General features: G+C 38.4%; 1 long non-coding RNA gene across 1 annotated transcript; it reads left to right on the top strand.

Moving 5' to 3' along the window:
* Nucleotides 1–10,259: 10,259 nt before the first annotated feature.
* Nucleotides 10,260–25,463, top strand: LOC129401402 (uncharacterized). Its single transcript, XR_008628323.1, has 3 exons — nt 10,260–10,366; nt 16,505–16,579; nt 25,418–25,463. It is a non-coding gene; the product is annotated as an uncharacterized LOC129401402 (long non-coding RNA).
* The last annotated feature ends 347 nt before the right edge of the window (nt 25,464–25,810 follow it).

Raw genomic sequence — 25,810 nt, 5'->3', positions numbered from 1 at the left:
TTTTTTCCTTCTGATTACCTTAACTGTTTTGTTTTAAAGCAATGCATACGTGTTGTTATTGTCACCTTGTTATATTTTTTTAAATATTTAAATTGAGATTCTGTATTGACAATGCCATTAATATTGCTTCTCTTGCACATAATTCCAAAACCACACCCAAACACAATTTAGCCTCTTCCTCTCCCAAGAACTCCAAGATCCTCCCTCCTATCCCACTCCCACGACTCAGTTGTGTGAATCAGTCCTCCCATTATGTTGTCTTTGGACCCTTATTGCTTCTTTGCTCTGTATTTTTAACTCCTACATATGAGAGATTTCATTCTGTATGTATCCCTTTCCTTCTGACTTCACGCAGAATGATATCCTCTAGTTCTATCCATGTTGTTGCAAATTGCAGGGTTTTTATTTCCTTACAGATGCATAGTATTCCATTGTGTATATATCCACAAACTTTTGATAAATTCATCTATGGTTGTATGTTTGGGTTGTTTTCATATTTGGCTATTGTATTAAATGCAGTGATGAACATAGATGTGTATATATCCTTTAGAATGAATTTTTTGTGTTTTGGGGGATAAATACAAAAATATTGGTATTGCTGGATCATGTGGTAGTTATATTCCTATTTTTTAAATAGATCTCCATATTGTTTTCCAAAAGACTGAAACAAATGACAGTCCCACCAACATTATATGAGTGTTTTTTTCTCACCACAACCCTGCCAACACTGGCTGTTTCTAGACTTTTGGATATAGACCATTGTCACTGGTATGAGATGATAGCTCATTGTTGTTTTAATTTGCATTTCCCTAATCGTGAGTGACAATGAGCACTTTTTCATATGCCTGTTGGCCATTCATAAATCTTCTTGGGGAAATACCATTCATCTCCTTGCCACACTTGTGGGTAAGCTCATTGGATTTTTTGTTAAGTTTTTGTGAGTGTAAAGCAATGGATATTCTAAAATTTAGTAGATAAACTCTTTGGTTACTTGCCACCCAGATATTCTGATCTGATACATCCAAGGATGGGAGACTAGTCATCTTTATTTTCCATGCTTTTGAACCATTTGGCTCATGGACTTTGGCAGAAAGTTACTCTAAAAGGTTCTAGGTGGGGGCCGGAGCGATAGTACAGCAGGTAGGGTGTTTGCCTTGCACGCGGCCAACCCGGGTTCAATCCTCAGCATCCCATATGGTCCCCCAAGAACTGCCAGGAGTAGTTCCTGAGGGTAGAGCCAGGAGTAGCCCCTGAGCATCGCTGGGTGTGACCCAAAAAGCAAAAAGAAAAGGGCAAAAAAGTTACTAGGTAAAAATTAAATAAATTATACTGAAACACAAGGATATAGAAGTATGGATTTTTCCCCCCCTGAGTTCAGGTGATAGCGAGGGTCATATGGATCTCAAGACTTTAAATTCTACTTTTTCTGTACCATGATACTCATAATCAATTCTAATTACTGCCCTGGAAATTAACTTCACAAATTGTCTTCATCTAGCCAACATAGTCTAAGAGATCATATATAATTATGTATGGTCAAGAGCAGTCAAGTAAACCAAAATTCAAATTCTTACTCTACCATTTTCTGTTTATATGATTTTGAAAAAGCCACTAAGCTTTTTTTTTCTTTTTGGGTCACACCTGGCGATGCACAGGGGTTACTCCTGGCTTTGCACTCAGGAATTATTCCGGGTGGTACTCAGGGATCCATATGGGATGCTGGGAATCGAATCTGGGTTGGCCACGTGCAAGGCAAACGTCCTACGTACTGCTATCACTCCAGTCCTACCACTAAGCGTTCTTTTTTTAATGGTTCAATAACAGTTATTACCAGAACCTGGTCCGTCTGGATTAAACCTTATATGGTCCTTTGAGCACTTGTCAGAAGTGATCCCTGAGTACAGAAACACGAGTAACTGCCACTAAGCATTCTTTTTTTTTTAAATAAAAATTTTATTTTATTAAATCACCGTGTGGAAGATTACAATGCTTTCAGGCTTAGGTCTCAGTTATACAATGCTGAAACAACCATCCCTTCACCAGTGCCCATATACCACCACCAAAAAAAAAACCACACAGTACACCTCCCATCCTGCCCCCCAACCCCCTACCTTGTAACTGATAAGTTTCATTTCACATTCTGTTTACTTTGGTTACATTCAATATTTCAACACAAACCTCACTATTGTTGTTAGGAGTACCCCACTAGATTCAGACCTACTGTGAAGACAAATAAGGTCTTCAGGCAGTAGCGGCCGCGCGGTTTTGAATTTCTGTACTTTAACACTAAGTCCAGGGAGATTTCTTCTAGATACTGGATCATTGCAGGCTTGAAAATCCCATCTGTGGTCATCTTAATACGGCGGACACCGTGCCCTTCATCCCCGGAGAGAAAGAGGCGAGAGAGAGAAATACCTTTCCCCTCCTGGGCGGGCACGGGGCCAAGACTTAGTTCTCAGGCTGGAGACATTCTGCGAGGAGTTGCCCATGTCGAAAGAGGTTTTGCTGGGTCTGGATTCAGACTCATGCAGCTACGGAGAGGCCGCACGTGTGTGCGGCCCCCGGGATCACATCTCGGCGGTCACTAAGCATTCTTAAGCCTCAGTTTTTTCATTTGTAAAAACAAATCATAACCTATTTATAGGTCTAAGTTTTAGTAAAAGTTAATATGATATCTGTAAAAGCACATTGTAAGGCACACAGTAAATTTCTATAATGAGAGAAGGGCATGAACTAAGAATTTTTGTTTTTTTCTTAGGTGGTGTTTCTCTGAGATTAAATACATAAAATCTTTCATTTCAGGTAAGTTCATATCTCCTGTGATACCAAAAGTATCTCCTATAATACCAAAAGTTCAGTAACAGATAATATTTGCTTATTATTATCCCCTTGCCTGCACGCCTGGCTGTTTTCCCTGGGGCCCCTCGGAGGGGATGGGCTCCAGCTTCCCTCCCCGCCCCGAGCAGAGATCCCGGTGGCCAAAGACCACCAGAACCTAGCCACAGCCATGCTCAAGGCCCCTCTTCATATGTTCGGACAAGCCTCACGCATGAAGGTACCGGCAGAAGAACCCAGGTGTGTGTAATCCCATCAACAGCCAACGTCCAGAGACTTAAAAGCAAGCTCCCAGAAGCTATCTTATAACCTACTTTTCCCTCTGGGAGAAACTAGCAAACTACGCAGAGCTTCCTGCCCACATGGGACAGCCTCGCAAGCTTCCCATGGTGTATCCATATGCCAAAGCCAGTAACCAGCTGAATCTCATTCCCCTGACCCTGAAAGAGCCTCCAATACGGCATCGTTGGGAAGGCCGAGAAGAGAGAGGCTTCTAAAATCTCAGGGATAGGACGAATGTGAACGTTACTGAGACCACTCGAGCAACTCGACGATCAACGGGATTTCGTGATTTGTGATTCGTGATTATTATTCCCTCCCATGGTGGGAACCCAACACCGGCAATTCACTGCTGGCAGGTAATCCCTACCACCATTTCTTCCTCAAACCAGCCCGTGTGCCAGTGCAGTCTGCAGCATATTATGTAGGAAAACCTCCCTGAGTACCAACTGTCTGAGACTAAGGATGAAGATATATGCTCCAGGTCAGGTTCTGCTGGATTAGAGGCTACAGCCCACCCAGAACACCTGAGCCGAGAATGGTAGCAGCCCTAGCCTTGGTCCTCGTCTCTGCCAGGGCTGTGACTGCCATTGCCACTGGGGCCCAGAGGGCGCAATGCCACCTACGGGTCAGCCTGGACAGGGGGGGAAGAGGTTGCTGATGCCTTCAGCCTTCCTGACACCCCAAAATTGCCACTATGCCTCTAACTGGACTCCAACAAAATAGGAACTAAGCTTTCCAGAAATTAAACTGCCAAGAGTTAGGTATGTGGGAGCCATGTCCACAAACCATCTCCAGCTCAGCTACACAATCCCATTTATCAACCTTATTCCAGAGACCCAAAAATAACTTTTGAAAGAGATCAAAAGGTACAGTTAATCTTGGGCCCAAGCAAGGCTGAACAGACCAGGGTCGATTGGAAGAGAGTAGGTTTGCCTGGTACCCTCCCAAGCAGAGCCCCCAGAAACTCCTTGCTCCCACATTCCAGATTGCCACCATGTCCCCGGCCAGACTCCACTGACTTGGGACAGACCTCACTGAGATATTAGTCTGCTAAAAGTTTGGACATGCAGGTTTTGTGACTGAAATCTCCAGACTTTCTCGGGTCAGGATGGGTTACCTTCCCCCACCTCCCTGTACCTTCAGAAGCCAAAGCAGTCATGGCCACAACACAAAGTTGCTACTGGATTTTAAAAAGCTACACCAGCTGTATCTTCCCAATAAAAATACTGAATGCCCCAAATAAACATGATGACCTTTTAACACCTGTATTGCAAACCATAATGTACATAAAGGAGGGAAGGAGGGGAGAGAGAGAGGGAGGGAGAGAGCATAGAGGCAGGTTGGAGGGTGACAGGAGGGATGTGGGGGATATTGGTTGTGGGAAATGTAAACTGGTAGAGGAATGGGTATTGAAACATCGCATGACTGAAACCCAATCATGAAAGCTTTGTATCTCATAGTGATTCAATTAAAATTATTTTAAAATAATTATTAAAATAAAATAAATTATTAAAAAATAATGACTGACACCAGATAATCTCCTCATGGCCACCGTCTAGAACTCACAGCTGCTTCTCCCAGAAGGGGCCCAAAATGAGGGCCCCATATCTATGCCACTCGATTCCATGCCAAGCTTTTTTCATTTGGAGCACCCCAAAGGGGGGCAGGTGAGAGTCCTCCCTGCTCAAGGGACCCAGCCCTGGCAGCCGACCTCCACAACCCAACCGCCGCCACGCTCCAGGCCGTTTTCCACACGCTCACGCCAAGCTTCACGTATGAGTGAACATATGTATGGTATGACTTCGCAATACCACTTCTGGGAATATATCCCGAGGATGCAAAAAAAAAACAAAGTAGAAATGACATCTGTACCTAAATGTTCATTGCAGCACTGTTCACAATAGCCAAAATCTGGAAACAACCCGAATGCCCTAAAACAGATGACTGGTTAAAGAAACTTTGGTACATCTACACAATGGAACACTATACAGCTATTAGGAGAGATAAGTCATGAAATTTGCTTATAAATCGATAGACATGAAGAGTATCATGCTAAGTGAAATGAGTCAGAAAGAGAGGGACAGACATAGAAGAACTGCACTCATTTGTGGAGTAGAGAATAACATCACATGAGGCTGACACCCAAGGACAATAGATACAAGGGCCAGGAGGATTGCCCCATAGCTGAAAGACTGCTTCATGAGTGGAGGGGAGAAGGCAGATGGAATAGAGAAGGGATCACTAAGAAAATGATGGCTGGAGGAACCAGTTGGAATGGGAGATGCATGCCGAAAGTAGATAATGGACCAAACATGACCTCTCAGTGTCTGTGTTGCAAGCCATAATGCCTCAAAGTAGAGAGAGAGTATGGGGAATATTGTTTGCCATAGAGGCAGGGGGAGGGTGGGAAAGGGGGGTATACCCGGGATATTGGTAGTGGGGAATGTGCACTGGTGGAGGGATGGGTGTTTGACCATTGTGAGACTGTAACCCAAACATGAAAGCTTGTAACTATCTCACGGTTATTCAATAAAATAAAAAATAAATAAAAATAATTTTTTAAAAAAGAATATTAATCTCTTAGAGTAGTCCTGTTTTAATTTCATGTTTTTCTAGAGAGGAACCCTGAAGTCTCATGGTGAGATTTACTTCGGCTATTCTTCTGTCTTATAAACACATTTGTATGTCATCTCTTAGATTATTTTGGGGTTTATTGCCAAAAAAGGTTAAATATAGTAAGTTATATCTTATTAACTTCCTTTCAAGGCATTTCAAGGATGGGTATATTTATATTCTGTTACATTTATATTCATGTTATCCACAAATAACTATTCAGACTTTTTCTTTTTAAAAAACATATTTTGAACCCTCCCTCTTAAGTATGAATCCGTTTCTAAAGATTAATCACAAGTACTGACCATTAAGCATGACTCAGAAAAAACCTGTAAGTATTTACTTCAGTAATTCAGGGAGTGTCAGGCTTTTGTTAGAGTTGCTGAAAAGGCCTGTAAGAATGAGTAATCTGCTTGATTGTCAGTAGAGAAGATTTAGTATTTACTTCAGTAATTCAGGGAGCACCAGGCTTTTGTTAGAGTTGCTGAGAAGCCTATAAGAATGAATAATCTGCTTGATTGTCAGTACAGCAATGAACAGAACCACAACTTTTGCTTCAAACAGCATTTGTCTGAACAGCTGACCTACCATATGATTAGAATTTGATGGACAGGAATTAAAACATGTGGAGTGAATGTCAGTAAGATTATTGGAAATATCTGAGAATTATGTTGGAAAACTGAAATCCCTAAAATTAGCTAAGGTTGGATAAGATTTGGAGTGTAATGAGAGTACGTAGAAATTAGGGCAAGGAGAAGATACAATGTCCTAGATTTGTGTTTATAAACAAGTAAAATGCTTATGACTCATTTTACTGGCTGTGGCTTATGTATTTGTTGGGTGGGTCAGTCAGATTTTTAGGTTTCAGGATGCACAGCACCTAGTTTAGTGCTCTCCCAATGGAAGGTGATGATAGGTAGGAGAAGCACATTCAAGCACTGCCTGCTTACTCACCTTTGTGTGCCAGCTGGGAAGAGATGAAAGATAGAACTTAGGGAGGTGCTGCTATCACAATAAGAAAAAATTAAAATAGTAAGGGAATTGATAAAGCTATATAAGAAAATGTAAAAACCTTTTTTTCTTTTTAAAAAAGTTTTAAAAAAAATTTTAATTGAATCACTGTGAGATACACAGTTACAAGGTTGTTCATGATTGAGTTTCAGTCATACAATGTTCCAGTACCCATCCATCCCTTCACCAATGTACATTTCCCACCACCAATGTCCCTCCTGCCACCTTTCCTACCAGTTCCCCCACCAAACCCCACCCCACCCCACCCCAACCTTCCTCTATGGGAAGCACCTCTCTCTCTCTGTCTCTCTCTCTGTCTCTCTCTCTTACTCCCTCTCCCTCCCTCCCTCTCTATCTCTCTCTGTTTCTCCTCAGTCATTTTCAGAAAGCAATTTCTTCTTTACTTGAAATATTTAAGTATGACCAGGGTTGTTGCCAATCAAAGATAATTACTGACTTGGGTGGAAGGATGGAATAAATGTCTCCTAATGCCTTTTCAGTTGTGAAATTTTATAATTTCCAGAATCAGAGTAATCCAGAGAGACCACCACGATCCAGGATAGCATCTGGTCATGACATTACAGGTGGAATGAAAGTTATTCTGGAAATAATACTTTTTACTTGGAATTAGTTTAATTGGTGATTCTCCTTAGACCCAAGAAACTCTTCCATGAGATCTGAGAAAAACCTTGAAAACCTTTGCCATTGTGATCCAACGATGTTACCAGTTTTGGTCTCAAAGTAAAAGTCAGAGACAGTGAGTATACTGGGACAGGGAGCTCATATTAGAACTGCTTAAACTCTTATAGCTTGCTGACCTGGTAGCATTAGAAGTGTTCTGTGAAATAGTATTGTGGAGAATAGACAGCCATCAGAAAGGTGGTAATTCAGGCCCAGAAAATCTCATAGTTCAGGATTTTGGATTATGTTAGTCACAGATGCTGACCCACTTTAAAGTTACCACATTTGTATCTAATGAAGTAGGGCAGCTCAGGGAATTTTTGTGGATTGATAAATCCACAGAGAGCTGCAAAGAGAGAGCTGATTTTCCACATCATCAGATAAGTGTTTGTATTGTGTAGTAATTTTCTGGTTAAAGTTATCAGAAGGAGACAGCCTGTAACATGTATTTTTTTAAAAGTTTTTCCTTGGACTGCTACTCTTAATCACCTTGTCCGCTCCTGGTTTTCATTATTTTTTTCAAGTTGCATTTATTGGTGTTTCTTTCATTTTTTTCTTTTTGGGTCACTCCCGGTAATGCTCAGGGGTTACTCCTGGCTCCACACTCAGGAATTACTCCTGGCGTTGCTAAGGGGACCATATGGGATGCTGGGAATCGAACTTGGGTCAGCCTCGTGCAAGGCAAACACCCTACCCGCTGTGTTATCGCTCCAGCCCCTTATTGGCATTTCTTAAAAAATTATTTTATTTTCAGTAATTAACTTTTCTATGTCTTTAGAAGATACAGAAATTAATCATACATGGCCTCTTATTATCAATTTAGACAAAATTTTTTAAATAATAATACAATAAAAGAATTTATTGTAGGAGAATAATAACAAAAAAGTTATATGATAGTTGGGAAGGACTGGGAGTCTGACTCAGTGGTAGAATCTTGCATGTGTGAGACCCTGTGTTTGATCTCCTGAACTGGATGGTGCTCTGAGCACCACCACGCACAACCCCAGAGCACTGAGCTAGGAGTACTCCCAAACACTTCCAGGTGTGACCCAAATGCCAAAAGATGAAATAAAAATAATAAGATATTTAATCCAGGAAAAATATGAGGTATTAGTGAGAATAGAAATGAGATAATAACTTCAAGAGATCTTCAGATAAAGGGTCATATGTGATCTGAGGAAGAACTAAAGATTATTCAGGTTTTATGAGAAAATTACAGAGTAGTAAGGGAGAGGAAGATGTTCTTGTTTTGGAAAGGGCATGGCGAAATTTTGGTTATATCCCAAAGGTAAAGCCAAGAGTACTTGCTAATTTGTTGAAGACAGAGTGAGAGAAATGGAATAATCTTGTAATGCTAATTATTTTTGGCTCAAGCAATTAGAAAAATGGGATTACTGTTTACTAAGAAGGGAGAAGAAAATTTTGAAACATGGAACATGTTAAACTTGAGAGCCTAGTAACCCTTAATAGGAAATGTCTAACAGTATGAGTTTGAGATTAGGACATAGTTTGAAGAGTCAGGGATCAGATCCAGTGAGAGCTCAGGGAAAGTACACATAAAGCAGAGATAATAATGTTTGAAGGAAAGAGCATCTGTTATGTGTAGGCAGTATAGAAAATGATATTTTATCTTTTTTTAACTTGTTTTATTTTTTCCCATTTTTGAAGTGCCATGACTTTTAATACTGTAGCTAATAACAGTTTAACCATAAAGTTTAACTAACCAACACAGCACCCACACCCTTCACCAATGTCCTAGATGTCCTCCTCACACTCCCTCCTTGATAAACTCAGTTCTACAGGAAAACTCAGATTTTGTTTTCTTAGCCATTATTTTTTCCCTTATATGTTTCTTATATCCCACACATGAGATTGTTTTTTCTCTATTTGTCACTTTTCTTATGACTGATTTCATTCAGCATGATACCCACCCACATAATAGCAAATTGCATGGTCTCATCTTATAGTGAATAGTATTCCATTGTGTATGTTTTATCTCATGTAGAGATGAAGGTAGAGAGGTTTTCTATTTGCAACAGATAAGGAGACTAAAGTTCAGAATGCTTAATTCGGTAACCCAAGATGTATTTTGACTATAAGGTTTGAATTTGTTTCAATCTAATTCCACTACACCCCATTGTAAAACTGTCAAAGAGGTAGTAGGAGAAAATTAATTGTCACAAAAACAAGAGAAGACTAGTGAACAAATGGGGTGGCCATAGTAATAGAAAAGAATAAGGTAGGGAGGAAAAATATCTTTATTGGTTCCCTAGTAATTCTAGCTTTTGTTGGGAATTATGCCATTTCTCTTACTATACTTAGATATTTTAAAAGAAGCTTAAACTTAGCATCAAACCCAACTTCTAATTTTCACCCTCTCAAAATCTCCCTTCTTAGTAAATAGGCATTCCATTTTTAAAGTTGCTCAAGCCAAAAATAATTAGCAGCACTAGATCATTCCATTTCTCTTACTCTGCCTTTAATAAATTAGCAAGTGCTTTTGACTTTACCTTTGGAATATATTAAAATTTTCACCACTTCTCACCACTTCTATCACTCCCACCCTGGTTCACGCTGTTATCGCTAGTATCATTACTTACCTGGATTATTACAGCAGCCACCAACTAGCATCTGTACTCTGCCATTATAAATTGTGTGCTTGCAGTAGATGATACTCTAGTACTAAGAGCCATTGACTAAGCTGGTATTGCAAGTGTGCCAGTTAGATTTCATTGTTTTTGTTATATTTCATGTAGTGTTCTGACTGAGATAAACTTAAAAACTTCCTCCAAAACTTTGTTCTTTTAAATTCATCAGTCTCCTGTGTTTAATTAAGGTAGGAGAATATGGGATTCTGGCAGCGCAGAATCACAGCTGTGGTTTGGTCAACTTCAAGTTTGTGTGCAGAGTGATACTGTTTAGAAGACTTGAGGCTGCTAAATCAGTAAGTAGATCAGTACCTTCACTCCAATCTAAGTTTCTGTCTGTCTTTGTTTATGTATTATTGCAATTCGATCCAATATTGATGATTGAACACTCTTCATTCAAATTGGGATACATTATTCCCTTTGTGCTCTAATGTCTAAATAAAAGACATAAGAATTGTTTATTGCTGTCTTATAACAAAAACATAAGAATGGTTTAGTTCATATCTTATAGAGGTCAATGCTACTCTTTGGCTTCCCTTTGGTGCTCGCATACAGATATATTTAAAAATATATTGACCAAATATTTAGTAATTAATAAAGGGGAAAGAGTAAGGTTACAGTGAAGAAACCTGGTAGACATCACACTAACCAAGTTATCTAGGTGCACATTACCAGCATGAATTCACTGAGAAGTTGTATGGAGTATGTAGAACAAATGGCTAGCATCCTTCTAAGATGAAAGGTCATGAAAAGCAAGAAAGAAAGGAACAAGAAATTCACAAATGGGAGGCAACTTAAGACATAGCAACTCAATACTATGTTGTAGAATTCCGTTTTGGTTTTGTTTTGTTGTGTCACCTAGAGGTATTCAGTGCTAACTCCTAGCTCTGCCCTCACGGGTCACTCCTGGCAAGACTTGGGGGACCATATATGGTGCCCAAGATAGAATGCATGCAAGACAAGCACTTTACCCGTTGTACTACCTCTCTGGCCCCTTGTGAAATTCTGGATTAAGTCCTAGAACAACAGCAAAAAGACAGTGAACAGAATTGGTAAAAGAGGAATAATCTCTGTATCTCAGTAAATGTTATTATAAAGTTAATATCTTAGTTCATTGTTATTTTAAAGAGGTCAGCATAAGACTATAGAAAATGAAGAGTACAGCAGATGAAAATTATACTCTTATGCTTTAAACTACTTCAACAAAATGTTTTTTTAATTTTTTCAAATTTTCTTTTTTTAAAAAATTTATTTTATTGAATCACCATGTGGAAAGTTACAAAGTTCTCAGGCTTATGTCTCAGTTATACAATGCTCAAACACCCGTCCTTTCACCAGTGCCCATATTCCACCACCAAAAAAAAAAAACCCAGTATACCTCCCCCCCACCCCCCAAACCCCCACCCCCCCACTTAACTGGTAAATTTCACTTCCTTTTCTCTTTACCTTGATTACATTCCATATTTCAACACAAAACTCACTATTGTTGTTGGAGTTTCAACACAGAACTCACTATTCTTGTTGGAGTTTATCCCCCAAGAATACGGCCCTATTGACAAGGAAACATTTGATAATTAGTTTTCCACTGATGAGAATGAAGAGATATAAAGTAGTGAAACCACGGCCGCACGGTTTAGGATTTCTGTATTTTAGTAATTAAGTCCAGGGAGATTTAAGTTGGAAACTGAATAATTTCCCTTCCTGGAGCAGCATGGAGCAAAAGCTTAGTTCACAGTCTGGAGCATGTCTGGCATGGCATGCAGCCATGTGCTGCAAGCACTCTCTGGGACCCCAAGTAATATAGCTGGCTCTGGGTCCTGGTCGTTCAGCAGCAAAGTGGCTGTGCAAAGGCATGGCCACCCAGGTCGAATCTCGGCGGAGCTTGAGCCAGCACAATAAAATGTTTTTAAATATTTAGTAACTCAAATAGGACCCACTCCTGCAATAAGTCATTGAAAAAGTTCTCTCCTAATTGAGGTAGGAAGAGTAATTACTAAAGTTGGCATTTCTTATATTTTATAGCTCTTTTTAATACTATAAATTGGAAAAATATAACTGATAGAAGTTGTAAAAATTAAAAAAAAAAACAAAATATAAAACATGAGACCAAGTACAACTTGAAGTTTTCATATGTGTTTCTCTATCCTATGTTCTTCTTTTGCCTCCCACTTCCTAATCCATACCCTGAATTTTATATTTTTATTCCCTTATTTTTCTCCTTAGGCAATCTTAAAAAATATGTATTCCTAATGATTTGTTTTTACACGATCTTTACCTTACATAAATGAAATGATACAGTATATATCCTTTTGCAATGTGCTTTTTACACACATTGCAAATGTTGTATCTCTGAGATTTAACAATGTTAATGTATATTGCTGACTTTTATTCATTTTCACTACTTATATAGCTTTTTATTGTGTGACCATGCCACAAATGATACTCTATTCTACCAATACTGGCCATGTTTTTTGGTTTCTGGTTTTGTTGTCATGACAGTTTTTCAGCCTTATTGTAGACATAGTATGAAAGTTTCCCTAGGATACACCTAAAAATGTACCCTTGCTGAGTCACAGCTAGTTATAGTTAAATGTACTATCAACTTTACTAGATTAAGAGCAATTTTTTTCCAAAGTGGTTGTTTACTTTTTAATATCACTAACAATATGTGACTGTTCCTTTTTAATACACTATTACTGTTTCCTTTTTAATACAATATTACTAGATTTTAAAGTTTTTACTAGTTTGAGCATGAATATAAAATTCAAAATATTGCCTTTTACTAATTGAACACTTTTCATCAAGCACTGTAACAGACGTTTCATACTTCTTTAATTCACAGCTCTTCTTCTTGGCCCTAAGGGAGATAGTTTATGATGCATAATTACAAGACTTCTCTCAGACAAATATGTTGCTTAGTGAATCTTTTGTCATATTTTATCTGCTTATTTTCTTAAGATAATTTTTCTTAAGCCTAATTTTAGGAATTATTTGAGGCTTGAAGTTGTTAATAAGTTACCCAAAGTCACACATCATTAATTAGTAGCAAACTCTGAAAAAACACATTTCTTTGGCTCCTGGTCATTTTTTTCCTTCACAGCTTACTTTTTCCCGTTCGTATCCCATCTCTTTCTCCCTTGTCTCACATTCTTCCTCTGGTCCTCTGAATCTAACAGCCTAAATGTACTTTCCAGTTGACTGCTATGCAATGAGTACAGATTGGGTGAACACTAATAGTTCCAACTGGAACAGTCATTTCTCAGCCTCTGTCTAGCTGTTAAAGACCTTAAAACTGTTTTTACATTCCACACTCTACTGCTCCTGGGAATTTCAGAGTATTCAAAGCTTTGGTGGCTCAGGGTGTTAGGGAAATCTCAGAATGTCAGTACACCCTGTCCTTTGCTCTCTTGACTCTGCAGCAGTAGGAACCCCAAGGAGACTGTGATGTAGTCACCTGAGAGTAGGACTGGGTGCCTAGAGAACAGTGATGTCAGAACTGCTAACATTGGTTAGGTAAGCATAGATCTGTTGACAAGGAAGAACAGACTTCGGATACAAAGCTTATATCCCATAAGCATAGTGAAGTTTGTGTAGTCTGTACAATATTTAATTTTCTTTATTTGATTAGCCGTTGATTATGAGATTACAGGGCGCCAGGGGCAGTTTGTGGTTCAATGGCCAAGATTCAGAAACTATAAAACAAAGCTCCTGGAAGAGAACGATGCAGAATCTTGCATGACAGAGCCTGGCAAGCTACTCGTGGAGTATTTGATATGCCCAAAACAGTAACAATAATGGGCCTCATTCCCCTGATCCTGAACTCGACAGGGATGAATGGAGATGTTATTGGTGCCCGTTCAAGCAAATTGATGAGCAACGGGATGACAGTGATACAGTGATATTTGATTAGCATTATAGAAAGCAGTCACCTGCCAATTTGTCACTTCATTTTCTATTGTTTTGTATTCAGTTACTATTAGCTCTCTTGACTTACAAAGTTATTTGATGCAATCCTAGATTACTGACTAGATTACTGAAATGTGAATTATTTCCTAAATAAGGCCCCTTGGGACTCACTAAGAGCAGAATTGGAAGATGCATTCTCATTTCAAAGTGAGAATTCATTTGGATCACAACTATTTAGGTTAATTGTTGTTTCCTGGAAGTTGAATATTTCCTTCTTGGAATACTCATTTATTTCAGCTTTCTGCTTCCCTCAATATTATTGATGTTTCCTGTATAATCTTGTTTGGGATAACTAAATTGAAAATATCACTAAAGTTTTCTTGTATTAATTCATTCATACTTAATGATTTAAGAGCTATGAAAGAAATTAATTGTCTGAAATACTTTTTTGGCCTCCACTGAATTAGTTGAAGAATGGAGAGAAAGAAGAGAAGGAAAGGAATTACCCCAGGTCGCATATTATTAATTTTTCTGGGTAGTAAACAGAAAACATAATGTAGATAAATATGAAACTAACACAAGTGTTAAAGCTTTTATCTAATTCAATATGATAGGAATAAGTAATATTCTCAGGCCAGTTCAAATAAAAGTTTAAGACTAAATATTTATAAATTAAAAAATAATTTTAAGATATCTGAATTATATATCATGTATAATATATAATTAATTATGTATAACTACATGTAATATATTATATATTATACTGTGTAATATATTATATATAATTGGTTATATATAATTATGTTTTACATATAACTAATTAAGATGCAAAAGTCATAACCTTTGAAGTTATATTTTCCATTAGGTATAAAATATTTATTCTTTACTGGCTATGTCTACAAGTTAATATTTGTTCTACTAAGTTAAAGAATAATACATAAAAAACTAATCAAAGGCATAGGCCCAGAAATGCAGCAAAAGATCATCCAATAATTTTTTTGCCTGTTTTCAAATTTTAGATCAATAGTGGCCAGGAAGTATAATTTGTGTCCCAATATTTAAAAATACAACTTTATAATAATGATGTATTGAATTATAAAATGTACCATGTATCTTAGTTATAAATGAACTATTTTTGTGTGGGATAACTTTGGTTTATCCTTTCTCCCACCCATCACAGTGCTCCCGAGGCACTACCATTCCTCTGTGTTTATCTTTAACCTCTTCTCTATGCTCTGCTTCCCCTATTGGTTAATCACCTTTATCTCCAAATTAGACCCTGTGACTTGTAAGGTCAGATCCTTCTAAGGACTCTGGGTTTTGTATTTGTAAATGAAATATTACTTTTCTCTTTCCCTTCTGTCCTTTGCATAGTTTACTCTAGAACAATGTCCTTTTTGTATAGACACAGGAAGACAATTCTATGCTTTTGTAACTTGGGAGTTAATTGACTCCAAATAATATTTACTCCTGGGCTTCTATCATATTTACTCAACTTAAGCCTCAGTTGCCCTTAGTTCCTAGCACCCCAAAAGCAGGGTCCCAATGAAGGGACTGGATGGATCCAGGGCATCAAAATGGGACAGGCAAAGCAACATAATACTTAATTGTAAGTTAAGAGCATGGTTATGGACAAATTCTGTCATGACCAAAAGAGAAGTTGAAGGGACAAGGACCCTGCTAGGGTTAGGGAGAACTAATTTGGCCTGAAGACTGTAGTCTGGTATCTGCGGCGAGATAGCCCCAGGAGAGCCACCCTATAAGCTTAATGTAGCTCTTACTGTGTCCATACAAATGACTAATATTATTTAAAACTAGTGTTAAGATGAATGTTTAAATGGTTATTGGACTAAGGAAAGGAGAAATGCACCCATAGATGGTATTTCACCCTTAGGTGGATCACCTTGCTGGATAAGAATTTGTCCTAGAAAAAGCTTCCCCTAAGGGAAGGACTTTACATCTGTTGATCATATAACCACACCTGTGTGTAATTGCTATCCCAATCCCTCATGATTCTGTGCTATAACTAAGGCTGTAAGAGTGGACATGAGGAAGAGGAATTTGGGAGTGGGTGAGACTGGAAGGAGGCAGAGGGAATCTAGATTGGAATAAACTGCAACTGATCACCAACCAGCCTAGCCCCTATTTTCTCCTTCATTCATCCATTACCATTGACCATCCGGGGTGGGAAAAAGGCCTGACCACCGAACAAACATGGAGAGAATGCCGCACCTCACTTATTTTGTGATTACACATTTTTGGATTTCAGAGATCAAGTTCCAAGTTGAGTTTTTTTGTTGTTACCTTGTAAGTTCCAAGTTTTGTAGGGAGGGATCAGTCGTACTTGTGCTAGGAACCCATGTGTGTTCCGGGGACCAAAGTAGAGTCAATCACATGAAAGGCAAATGCCTTACCACCTTGTACTGTCTCTCAGCCCCTTAAATTCCAAGTTTTTTTAATCACGTGTTTAAGTGAAGTGATATAAGTATAAGAAATTCTCATTTTCAATCCTTTTATTTCCTTTACAGAAATTCCTTGGAGTTATAATTGATACTACTCTGCAATGTCTTATTCTGAATACCAATATGAGGACAAGAGTGGAGGTAGGAGAAGTCAAGTAAAAGATATTTCAGTCTACATGTCATTATTTGTGCCTGTATATACACATACATGCTGGTGTGGGCACATGTACCAAATTGCCAGATAAATGGACTGATCAAAATGCTAATCAAACTACCAAGATACCAAACAACTAACCAGAAAAGGAATTACACTTGCAGAAATATTCTTTTCTGATTAGAATAAACTCTTTTGTTTTATCACCCCAAAAATTCTAATTTGAGTAGTTACAATCTCTCTTTTGTACTTTCCCAGTTTTGAATGTTCAATGGGAAAAGCCTGTGCTTTTCCCGACTGGCTAGCCGTCATTCAAACCTCCTCCCACAAAAAAAGAAGCAATGTGAAAACTTGCTAAACCACAGAAGGTCATCCTTTGCAGCCTTCTGGGCACAGCAAACGGATCTGGCTATGGTATTTGGGAGAATTTCCACACCACTTTCATGCTTTCTTCTGGTGAATTAAAGCACTATACGGAACAGGGGTAATCCACTTAAACTATCTTTCAGAATGAAATATGGAAAAATACAAACTTTTTTTCCCTGTTTAAAGTTTTGAAGGAGCAAACCAAAATACAGCCCTATATTTAGGCTTCCTTTGAGGAATGGAAAAAATACAGATAATGAAATTAAGTCACTCTTTTTTGCCCACACTACACTTTTTTTTTTTTGCTTTCTGTCATGTACAGATATTTTTATTCCTGGAGGGAGCCAATTCAGATGCAGCTTCTCATTCTAGAGAGAAGACAGGGAACTCCCAATAGAGGGAACCAAGGAGCCATCTCCTATTCTAAGAACAGCTAAAAAGAGATGGCTGAGGAAAACAAGTTAACTGACCTATTTTTCTGCATCATTTCATAAATAGAGAATCTGGAGAACAAAATACTTTATAGAAAGTTCAAGGAAAATGAAAAAATGGAAAATTATAATAAGTCTTAATTATTCAACAATATGTATTGATCACTAAGTGAGAGATCATGACTGTGCTATATGCTGGCAATACAAAGATTTAATTAAGAGAATACCTGGTGCCATGAGACCTCCCCGTAAGACCTCCCCCTCTCCCCAAGAAATATTGGCAGGGGCTAGGCTCTGCTTATTGTTATCCCTATTAAAAATTAATAAATTAGGGTCCAGGAGATTTTTTTATTTTTTATTAGTGAATCACTGTGAGGGTACAGTTACAGATTTATACATTTTTGTGCTCATGTTTCCCCCATACAAAGTTCGAGAACCCATCCCTTCACCAGTGCCCATTCTCCACCACCAGTAAACCCAGCATCCCTCCCACCCTCCCCAGTCCCGTCTCCCCCCACTCCACACTGCCACTATGGCAGGGTATTCCCTTTTGTTCTCTCTCTCTGATTAGGTGTTGTGGTTTGCAATAAAAGTGTTGAGTGGCCATTGTGTTCAGTCTCTAGTCTAAATTCGGCAAGCGTCACCCTTCCCCCGTATGACCTCCGGCCACATTTTACTTGGTGTTCCCTTCTCTGAGTTGCCCAGGATGGGAGACCAGCCTCCAAGCCATGGAGACAGCCTCCTGGTACTTATTTCTACTATTCTTGGGTGTTAGACTCCTATTCTATTATTCTATATTCCACAGATGAGCGCAATCTTTCTATGTCTCTCTCTTTCTGACTCATTTCACTTAGCATGATACTTTCCATGCTGATCCACTTATATGCAAACTTCATGACCTCATTTTTTCTAACAGCTGCATAGTATTCCATTGTATAGATGTACCAAAGTTTCTTCAGCCAGTCATCTGTTCTAGGGCACTCAGGTTTTTTCCAGATTCTGGCTATTGTAAACAGTGCTGCGATGAACATATGAGTGCAGATGTCATTTCGACTATACTTTTTTGCTCCTCTGGGATATATTCCCAGCAGTGGTATTGCTGGGTCAAATGGAAGCTCAACCTCTAGTTTTTTGAGTATCGTCCATATTGTTTTCCAAAAGGGCTGAACTAGTCGGCATTCCCACCAGCAGTGTGGAAGGATTCCTTTCTCCCCACATCCTCTCCAACAGCGGTTGCTTTTGTTCTTTTGGATGTGTGCAAGTCTCTGTGGTGTGAGGTGGTATCTCATGGTTGTTTTGATCTGCATCTCTCTGATGATTAGTGATGTAGAGCACTTTTTCATGTGCCTTTTGGCCATTCATATCTCTTCCTTGGGAAAGTTTCTGTTCATTTCTTCGCCCCATTTTCTGATGGGGTTGGATGTTTTCTTCTTGTAGAGTTCAACCAGTGCTTTATATACCCTTAATATCAACCCCTTATCTGATGGGTATTGTGTAAATATCATTTCCCATTCTGTAGATAGTCTTTGTATTTTGGTCATTGTATCTTTTGCGGTGCAGAAGCTTTTTAGTTTAATGTAGTCCCATTTGTTGATCTCTGTTTTTACTAGATTGCTTAGTTCCGTGTCATCTTTGAAGATACCTTTATCTTCAGTATCGTGGAGGGTTTTGCCGACCTTGTCTTCAATGTACCTTATGGTTTGTGGTCTGATGTTGAGGTCCTTAATCCATTTTTATTTGACTTTTGTGCATGGTGTCAGGTCGAGGTCTATGCCCATTCTTTTGCATGTGGTTGTCCAGTTGTGCCAGCACCATTTGTTAAAGAGGCTTTCCTTGCTCCACTTCACATCTCTTGCTCCTTTATCAAAGATTAGGTGATCGTATATTTGGGGTTGTGTGTAGGGATAATCCACCCTGTTCCATTGGTCTTCGGCTCTGTCTTTGTTCCAGTACCATGCTGTTTTAATTGTTACCACTTTGTAGTAAAGTTTGAGGTTGGGAAGGGTGATGCCTCCCATCATCCTTTTCCCAAGAATTGTTTTAGCTATCCGTGGGCGTTTGTTGTTCCATATGAATTTTTGGATTGCTTGATCCGTTTCTTTGAAGAATGTCATGGGTATCCTTATAGGGATCGCGTTGAATCTGTATAATGCTTTGGGGAGTATTGCCATTTTGACAATATTGATTTTCCCTATCCATGAGCAAGGTATATGTTTCCATTTCCTCATGTCTTCTTTTATTTCATGGAGTAGCGTTTTATAGTTTTCTTTGTAGAGGTCTTTTACTTCCTTGGTTAGGCTGATTCCGAGGTACTTGATTTTCTGGGGCACGATTATGAATGGGATTGCTTTTTTCATGTCCCTTTCCTCTGCCTCATTGTTTGTATATAGGAAGACCATGGATTTTTGGGTATTGATTTTGTAGCCTGCAACTTTACTGTATAAGTCTATTGTTTCTAAGAGTTTCTTAGTAGAGGCTTTAGGCTTCTCTAGATATAGTATCATATCTTCTGCAAATAGTGAGAGTTTGACTTCTTCCTTCCCTATCTGGATGCTCTTAATCTCTTTTTCTTGTCTAACAGCTATTGCAAGTACTTCCAGTACTATATTGAAGAGAAGTGGTGAGAGTGGCATCCTTGTCTTGTGCCTGATCTTAGAGGAAAAGAACTTTAGTTTTTCTCCATTGTGTATAATGCTTGCCGTAGGCTTGTGGTAGATGGCTTTGACTATCTTGAGGAAAGTTCCCAGGAGATTATTTTTTAATGGGGGCTGCCTTTAATTAAGTTATATCACAGAAAAAACATCAGATCATAGGGGCTAGAGAAATAGTACAGAGGGCAAGATTCTTGACTTGCAAGAATCTTGACTTGCAAGAACTCAGGTTCAATTCCCAGCACCCTATATGGTCTCCTGAGCCTGCCAGGAGTGATCTCTGAGCTCAGAGCCAGGAGAAAACCTTGAACACCAACTGAGTGCAGAGAGAGAGTGAGAGAGAGATCAAATTATATCTATAGAAAAATTGATGTATAGTAAAGATTATATGGGAGATACAGTGGTTAAAGGCATGGATTCTAGAACCGTGCTATCTAGAATTAAATTCTAGCTTCACCACTTACTATTTTTTCTTGGAAAATTTCTTTTTTTCTCTGTACTACTTTTTTATCTATAAATTGGGCATTAGCAGAGCCAGGGATATGGTTCAAGTAGTAAAGCACATACTTAGTGTGTACAGAGAACTAAGTTTGATCCCTGGCCCCACAATACCTTCCAAGTACCGCTGCCATGGGTCAAGCTCTGCTGATTGTGGTCCCCACAAAAATTATGTAGGACCAGGGGCTGGAGCGATAGCACAGCGGGTAGGGCGTTTGCCTTGCACGCGCCCGACCCGGGTTCGAATCCCAGCATCCCATATGGTCCCCTGAGCACCGCCAGGGGTAATTCCTGAGTGAAGAGCCAGGAGTAACCCCTGTGCATCGCCAGGTGTGACCCAAAAACCAAAAAAAAAAAAAATTATGTAGGACCAGAGAAGTAGCCGAAAGGACTGGTGGCCATTTTTTTTTTTTGCATACAGGATCCCCAAGTTTTGTTCCCAGTACCACATGGTTCCTGAACTCAATGCTTGAGTCGCTACTGAAAACAACCAGGTGTGATATAGCCTCAAACCTATTAATTCATTAGTAATAGTGCTAACTTTTAAGTCTATTACAAGAATTAAATGAGCAATATTTGTAAGAAAATTTGGGGACAGTATCAGGCAAATGATAAATGCTCAATAAATGAGTAAAAAAACAGTCTTTAAGAGCTCTATGTTTTTATTCAGAAAGATTAACAGGATCTTGAACATTTACAGATGTGGATCATTTCTAAGGTCAATTTATCTCTGAAAAATATTTGAAACCAATTTTCCTGGCCTGTTAGTCTCATCCCACCTACACAATATTATCTTTACTGTTTTAAGCAATAATTGATATTACTCCATTTAAGATGGTGGCCTACTGGCCTGAGTGAATAAAATGACGGTGACAAATTTGACAATTCCTCCTAACCTTTTCTAGGCTTTCAGCTATTCTGGTTAGAAAACATAACAATACAAAGAGGGAACACTGACGGTTTTAGCATCTTGTTTATTCTCTTCTCTCTTCCTTACTGCTTTCTTAATTCAGACTCTCATCACTTCATGTCTTGATTATTAATGCAGTCTCTTAGATTTCCTTTGTATCTGTAATCTGTTCTTCTGTGATCTATCAGATTAAACTTTCTGACTGAATACAAATTTCGGTTGTATTAGTTTTCTATATTTTTGGTAAATAGCCTTTAACAAGAAATACTTATATCTCATTGTTAAACTATTAAGAATGTATCATATCCATTTGTTTCATTTCAAAATTAGGTATAAAACCATAAAAATGAAAGTGAGAAAAATTTCAACCCTATTATTTGAAACTTGGAGAATCAAAGTACTTTTTAAAAAATCTTTAATTTCTTGTATTGTACTAGATGAAACTTAGATTCTTTTTTTTTTTTTTTTTTTTTGCTTTTTTGGGTCACACCTGGCGATGCACAGGGGTTACTCCTGGCTCTGCACTCAGGAATTACCCCTGGCCGTGCTCAGGCGACCATATGGGATGCTGGGATTTGAACCCGGGTCGGCCGCGTGCAAGGCAAACGCCCTACCCGCTGTGCTATCTCTCCAGCCCCGAAACTTAGATTCTTGACATTATAGTTAAGCCCTGGTTTTAAAGTCTGTTTTCCTACTTTCTTCAAATTCTTCTTACCAACTGTAATATTATGCATCTTGTCCCAGCTCAGTGTCAACTTTCATTTTTCATTAGATAATTCTTCCTTCTTAGACATTCTTCTCCAGCTTTTATGTTAGATCTATATTGAGCCAAGGAGATGGCTTAAAAGGCCACACAAGATGCAGAGCATTCCCCGGCACCACAAGGTCCACCAAGCACTGGACCAGGCATATTCCCTGAGCACCATCAAGTGTGGTCCTAAAGCAAAAACAAATGATATAGATAAATAATAATAATAATAATAATAATAATAATACACCTACATTGACCTTTTAGATTTAGTACAAAACCTTCCTCCACTAAACTTCAACAATTCTAGCCACCTCCCTTCTGCCATTATCTTTCTTTCCTAAATTTTTATAGTACTTGGTTTCTACAGTTTTTAAAAATAATAGAATTATTGAGATCCAATTCACATGCAATAAAATATCTTTTCAGTCATACAATTCAGTGATTTTTCAGCATATGCACAGAATTTTACAACCATGATTTAATTTTTGTTTGTTTGCTTTCAGGCCACACCAAACGATGTTTAGGGCTTTCTCTAGGCTCTGCTTTCCTGGTGGTGCTCAGGGGACCATTATGGGATGCCGGGGACTGAACCCGGGTTGGACACATGCAAGGCAAGCGCCTTACCTGCTGCACTGTTGCTGCAGCCCGAATGAGTTAGTTTTAGAAAATTTTCAGCATGGAAAAATAAACATTGTTTTTAGTACTCCCTGTTTTCCCCTCTTCCAGCACCTGGAAACCCCTAATCTACTTTCTTTCTATAAGTATTTGTCTATTTTTGGAGCAGAGTATACATGTGTTCAACAGCTACTCCCTGCAGAGCTCAGGAAACAATATGGTGGCAGGGACTGAATTTATAGTTCCCATATGCAAAGCATGTTTTCAGCACTTTGAGCCATCTTCCTAGTTACATTTTCTTATTTATGACATGAACTTAAAATGATATGACTTTTTGTGACTTCTTTCACTAAGTTTTCAAGATTTGTTCATATTATAGCATATATCAGTACTTCATTCCATTTTATATGTGAATAATGTTTCATAATATATATCAAAAATTGATAGGCACTACAGTTTTATTTCTAATTTTTGGTTACTATGAACAATGTTACTATAAATATTTATGTATAAACTTTTAATTAATTTATTTATTTATTTGCTTTTTGGGTCACACCTAATGATACACAGGGATTACTCCTGGCTCTGCACTCAGGAATCACTCCTGGCAGTGCTCAGGGGACCATATAGGATGCTGGGAATCTAACCCAAGATGGCCACATGCAAGGCAAACGCCCTACCCACTGTGCTATTGCTCCAGCCCCATTATGTATAAATTTTTTAATGGACATATAATTTTATTTTTATTGGGCCTCTACAAATTTTTCAAATTTTATTTATGCTGTACTTAAATTCTTGACTTATAGTTTTGCATATATATATAATGGTCACTGTCACTGTCATCCCGTTGTTCATCGATTTTGCTCGAGCAGGCACCAGTAATGTCTCCATTGTGAGACTTATTGTTACTGTTTTTGAATATCAAATATGCCATGGGTAGCTTGCTAGGCTCTGCCGTGTGGGCAGGATACTCTCGGTAGTTTGCCCATCTCTCTGAGAGGAATGGAGGAATTGAACCCGGTTTGGCCACGTGCAAGGAAAATGCCCTATTATTCCAGTCCCACCAAAAGGCATGTCACTAAAGCATTTTCTCTGTATCTTCACCCATATTTATTCTATCAAATAGAATAAACTCGGTTAGTTACTTCACATGAGCACAACAGAACAAGAACAAGCATAATCAAGTTAAAACATCTCATTTAGTACTATTAAATTATTACCTAGCACAGTACCTACAGAGCTTTCTTTGTTCTGAAGAGTTTGGAGGCCTGTCCCATCTATTATTTTCTTTTTCCTTCCCTACTCATGCATATCTGTAAGCATCACAATTTCATCATAATTGCAGCTACAACAATTTTTTAAAGATATTTGTGGTTCTTTTCATGGCAGACTTTCTTAAATGTGCTTAACTAAATTTATATTAAACCAATTATTTGAGGAACCTCTTGCATACAGAAATCAGTGTGCTAGATGTTATGAAGGGGTAAAAAGATGAATTAGATCTGTAATGTTATAATTCTGCAAGAGTTCAGTATTAGAAATCAAAAGCAAATTATTTTCCCGTAGGTATTCAACAGTTTTCTTCCCCTATGATGCAAATCATCTTTGCTAGAAGAGTTTTAACCACAGAAATTGTTTTATTGGACTGTGGGATATTAATCAACTTTGTTGTGTCACATAGCTATACTACCTAAAGCAGTTTTCCTTTATTCAGTAACACTCCTTTTCTCTTCTGAAGTAACACATGAAAAAGCTTTTATTTCCCCTTCTCTGTCTTTAAACTGACTTTGTCACATTCTGATTCCCTCACTAAAATGTTGTCATATGCCCCCCCCCCAAAAAAAAAGATGAGGTAGACAGAGTCGCTGACTTCAAGGGACTTGTAGCTTTGTAGCAGTGACTCTGACACAACAAAAATATAACGCCCAATGAAGTCATCATATCAAAACATACAGAGTTGCAAACTTTTCTTAAATTTTTTTTTTTGTTTTGGAGTCACACCCAGAAATGCTCAGGGATTACTCCTGACCCTGCACTTAGGAATTCCTCCTGGCAGTGCTCAGGGGACCTTAATGGGATTCCAGGGATAGAACCTGGGTTGGCCGCATGCAAGACAAGTAAATGACCTACCCACTGTACTCTGTCTTCAGTCAGTTGCAAACTTTTATAAACATCAATTCCATTGCCATATTAGTATTGTGACTCAATGGTAAAGCTAAGCCTCATAAAATTTAGTCTTGGATAAAAAACAATGGTGAAGGGTGGACCCAAAGGTGCTACTGGAATTGACCTGTGAAGGAGAGCTGTATTTGGCAGTAATGTTGGTACAGGCTCTCCTGTTGCCTTTGGAGACCTAATTTATGATTTCTAGAAGCACTGAAGATGGTGAACTCTTCAAAAGTTACTTGTCCTGTTGCTTTTAGAAAACTGGAACACTTAACGGTTTCCATTTTTATTGTGTTTATGGTATCTTTGAATAAAGAGGCTAAGTTATATCTATGTACAGATATTCTCAGAGAGAAAGTGTGGGCATATAGTGAGTAGCAGCCAGCTGATATTCTATACAGAGGCATCCTTCTCATAATTTCTCTCCCATTTTTCAGAACAAAGGAGAATTTTGAAAGCCAACAACAGAAAATTCAACACTTCGTTCAAATATCCAGTGAGTACCAGGTCTCTGGTTATTTCAGAAGGTGCTGTTATTCTCCTCTAAAAGTCCCCTTGTTTACAGGACAGGAAATTCATTGTAAATGTACAAAATCGATTTTGCTTTCTTTTAAGCTTTTATACAGTGAGGATTAGTGCAGTGGAGATTCAGAAAACCTTGATGCAGGGGAGAATCTATCAATTTTTGGCCATATATATATATATATATATATATATATATATCCTGGAAAATGAATTCTGTAGCTTTTTCTTGCATGGATAAAAGTAGAGTTCCACCATCTCTTTTTTTACTTAGACAACTATGTAAATACATAAGGATGTTTATGTGT

The sequence above is a fragment of the Sorex araneus genome, chromosome 1, assembly GCF_027595985.1.
Source record: "Sorex araneus isolate mSorAra2 chromosome 1, mSorAra2.pri, whole genome shotgun sequence".
Lineage (NCBI taxonomy): Eukaryota > Metazoa > Chordata > Mammalia > Eulipotyphla > Soricidae > Sorex > Sorex araneus.
Note: the sequence above shows the minus strand (reverse complement) of the source record. Positions and strands in the feature narration are given on the sequence as shown.